Source organism: Elephantulus edwardii, unplaced genomic scaffold (genome assembly GCF_000299155.1).
Source record: "Elephantulus edwardii isolate Elephantulus edwardi_28Jun2011 unplaced genomic scaffold, EleEdw1.0 scaffold00020, whole genome shotgun sequence".
NCBI classification, from domain to species: domain Eukaryota; kingdom Metazoa; phylum Chordata; class Mammalia; order Macroscelidea; family Macroscelididae; genus Elephantulus; species Elephantulus edwardii.
Window position 1 is genome coordinate 5,943,307 of NW_006399770.1, and position 4,236 is coordinate 5,947,542.

At 41.8% G+C, this 4,236-nt stretch overlaps 2 pseudogenes; one reads left to right on the forward strand and one right to left on the reverse strand.

The window, feature by feature from the left end:
• Positions 1 to 247: 247 nt before the first annotated feature.
• Positions 248 to 869, reverse strand: LOC102867497 (annotated as a pseudogene).
• Positions 870 to 3,056: 2,187 nt separating this feature from the next.
• LOC102867902 lies at positions 3,057 to 3,964 on the forward strand (annotated as a pseudogene).
• The last annotated feature ends 272 nt before the right edge of the window (positions 3,965 to 4,236 follow it).

Genomic DNA, 4,236 nt, shown 5'->3' on the forward strand with positions numbered 1-4,236 from the left:
CTCAAGCACCACAGCTCAAAGGCATCAATTCTCCTTCTACCGTCCCTAGTCATTGTCCAGCTCTCTAACATATACCAAACAATTGCAAAGACTATGGCCTGAAACAGGCACACCTTAGTCTAACTAAAACTTAGTCAGACTAAAACTTTTTTTTTTGGTGGTAGCTCTATATTTCATTGTTTGGGAGACAGAAATAGGAAAGGAGATGAACACTAGGCAGCCTTGAGCTTTCTGCTGGGGACAGGTTTCATACTCTCTGGGACCTCAGGGACTGACAGGTACACACCATGGCTCACATGGTAGATAGTCAAGGTGGTGATTCTGGAAGTCCTTTTCTGAGCCTAATAGGAGCTTGTCTGTCTCAAAGCAATGAGTGTCATTATCCTTCTGGCAGGGGGTAAATAAGCAGGGAAACATTGTACATTCCTTACAGCCAGCAGCCTAGGTCTTGGTAAAGCCTTGGCACTGAGCAGAGCTCAGACTATTCCAGGGAGTTATGAAGCTGCATGTGGTGATGTACAGGTCCCCAATCCAAAGTTTTCCAGAAATAAGAAATTCTTTGCTTTGGTCCTGGGACTTGTCAGTGTGTCCACAGATGCTCTCGATGATAGGGGTGTAGACAAAGTGGAAGTCTGAGTTATTCCCCAAGGTGTTGATACCTTTGAAAATCTCAGTCATCTTGATCTCATAACTCTGGTATAAGGTGGTCTGGCTGATATCTTCTGTCGTAATGAACTTGGCCTTGATGCTGACATCAGAATTACAGAAAGCCATTTGCGGGTGGGGTGGGGCGCAGGGTTTACTTTGCTGGGGTTGATTGTCCATAGCAGTACCAGGATGCCAGAGGTCAGGAGTATGAAGAGAGCCATTGTAGGTTCTGCTCTGATGGCTACCTAGGCTCTGAGTGTGTGGTGATGGTTTGTGGTGATGGAGGCAGGTCTGAGAGGTAGAGGATAAATATCCACACAAGGGGCAGAGGTAGCAGTGGTGCAGAAACACAAGGATTCAGGCTTCCTGGATGCATTGTTCATCCACCCACCATTAACGCAGAGGCCAGGGGCTGGACACTGTTGTGGAAAAGGTGATCAAACTAAAACTTTCAACAATCTCAATCTCTTCACCATCCAAAATTATGTTGGCAATTGGCCCAGTGGTAAGAACCTTTGTTTTCTTGATGTTGAGCTTTGATCTGTCTTGAAGGCTCCAGTCCTTGACCTACTGCATCAAGCACTTCAGGTCCTCCTCAGTTTCAGCAAGCAGGGTTGTGTCATCTGCATAACACAGGTTGTTGATCAATCTTCCTCCAATCCTGATGCCACATTTCTCCTCATACAGCCCGGCATCTCTGATGATCTGTTCTGCGTACAGACTGAAAAAGTATGGATACAGAATATATCTCTAGCAGACACCCTTCCTGATTTTGAACCATGCAGTGTCTTCTTGCTCTGTTCTGACGACTGCCTCCTGGTTCAAGTATATGTTTCACATAAACACAATAAAAATGTTCTGAGATTCCCATTCTTCTCAGAGTCAGCCACAATTTGTTGGACTGGAAAAAACCCAAACAGGTATGTCTTGAAGAAGATGCAGTCATAGTGCTCCTTGAAGGCAAAAACGATAAAGCTTCATCTCACATGATTTGGCCAAGTTACTAGGAGAGCGACACCATGCTGGGGAAGGTGGAGGGATGGAGAAAGAGAGGAAGGCTTTGAACTAGGTGGACTAACAGAGTGACTTTAACAATGGATTCAAGTATATTGGAGATTGTGGGGATGGCACAAGATAAAATAAGGTTCATATCTATCATTCATAGGATCTTTATGAATCATACACAACTCAATGACACCCAGCAACAATATTTCATATGGAAATGATTTGCACATCGACAAAAGCACAGTTTTTATTATTTATTTTAATGAGCTCTTTATTGTGATTCAAGTTAAAATTTAAAGAACAATTTTTTTAAAAAGAACAAGTTGATTTTCTGGGTGATTAATACACATTTTGTTTCATGACATTGGTCACACTTCCTACAGGGTAACAGTATTCTTCCCATTTCCTCTCTTGGTTTCCCGTTTGTTCTTCCTTCCATCTCTTCTTGACTTCTGAACTTTATCCCCAGACAACTTCTATGCTTTTCTTTTTCTTTTGTATGAGTGATGATTGTTCTAAGGAGTGTGTTATTCCCTACTGTGTTGATCACCTACTTGGCCGCAATTTGAGTCATGAGAGTGAATTAAATTTGGGTGGGGCTTGGTACGTGGCTAAGTTTGCATTAGTCTCTATCAGATGATAAGCCTGGTTTGGGTTTTTTTTTAAATAACTTTTGAGTTCTGTTCCTCACTTTTCTCCCATTCTGTCAGGGACGCTCTAAGGGGTCTCTTCCAGAATGTCCAGCAATGGTGACTGGCCATCACCTGGTCTTTCTAGTTTCAGGATTATTAAAAAGGATAGTCACTTGATCCATCAGTCCTTTGGGCAGTTGTTGTTGTTGATTGCTGTCAAGTCTTTGATACTTTTATTTTTCCTTTGAAAGAATATATTTATAACATGGCTGTATCTGAACCACATTGAGACGTGAGAGAAGGGTTGATGATTGAATTATATTTTTTTTAAATATGTGAGTTCTACTTTTGCTTAAAAATTTAATTATCTTTAGAGTTGACAAAATTAATCTCATATTTTAGATTAAGTTACCTATAACATTGAGTTTGGAATAACTTTAAAAAAGAAAAAGTGTAAAGGTCTTTTTGCTACCAACCATCAAGTTGATACTTAAAAATCTTGACATCAACATAGAATAATGTACGTGTGATACTTGTTGTATAAAGATTTTGATTAAAATAATGATTTACCATCTTCGAATTAATGGAAACATTAAGAGCAAGAGAAGATGTGAAGTCTACATAGACTGCTTCACAGGCGGGGCCAGGCGCGATGCCACGCCCCTTCGTTAGCACATTCGTGCACTGTGGTCGGGCCTGTGTGCACCTGAAGCGCTGCGAGGCAGTTCTGTGAGCTGTCTGACCTTTAACAAATCATTCTGACCTAAGCAAATGACCAGTCAGTACAGTATTCCCTTCAAACAAGAGCTAGCCCATGATGCCATTTGGTCAGTTGCCTGGGGGACAAACAAGAAAGAAAATTCTGAGATGGTGGTGACAGGCTGCCTCGACGACGTGGTGGAAATCTGGAAATGGTGTGATGAGAGACTGGACCTACAGTGGAGCCTGGAGGGACATCAGTTGGGAGTGGTATCTGTGGACATCAGCCACACGCTGCCCATTGCTGCATCCAGTTCTCTTGATGCTCATATTCGTCTCTGGGACTTGGGAAACAGCAAACAGATAAAGTCTATAGATGCAGGACCAGTGGATGTCTGGTTGGCCTTTTCTCCTGACTCGTAGTATCCGACCACGGGTACGTATGTGGGGAAAGGGAACATTTGGTGTGGAAAGTGGTAAAAAGGAATATTCTTTGGACACGAGAGGAAAATTCATCCATAGCATTGCATATAGTCCTGATGGGAAGTATCTGGCCAGTGGAGCCACAGATGGAATCATCAATATTTTTTATATTGCAACTGGAAAACTCCACACGCTGGAAGGCCATGCTAGGCCCAACTGTTCCTTGACCTTTCCCCTGGATTCTCAGCTCCTCGTCACTGCTTCAGATGACAGCTACAACAAGATCTATGACGTACAACATGCCAGCTTGGCTGGCGCGCTGGGCAGCCACGCTTCCTGGGTGCTGAATGTTGCGTTTTGTCCTGATGACACTCATTTTGTCTCTGATTCATCTGACAAAAGTGTCAAAAGTTTGGGATGTTGGAATAAGGACTTGTGTTCACACATTCTTTGATCACCAGGATCAGGTGTGGGGAGTAAAATACAATGGAAACAGTTAAAAAATGGTGTCTGTTGGAGATGATCAAGAAATTCACATCTATGATTGCTGTATTTAAACACTAGGGTCTTCCGATCATATGTGCCGTGAGAATGTACTGATTGAGCACGACATTCCTTACCTTTTCAGGTTGGTTTAAAAGAAATAAAGCATTTATTATAGTGAAGGTTTAAATTTTGTAGATACAACAAATAAATCTTCAGTTTATTGAAACTGCTGCTAATACTTTTAACATAAAGCTTTTAATGGAAAAAAGTCTACATAGACTAATCATTTACTTGGAATGTATAGAGGATGGGTTTTGAGGTATGCTTCAATTCTTTGATGAAA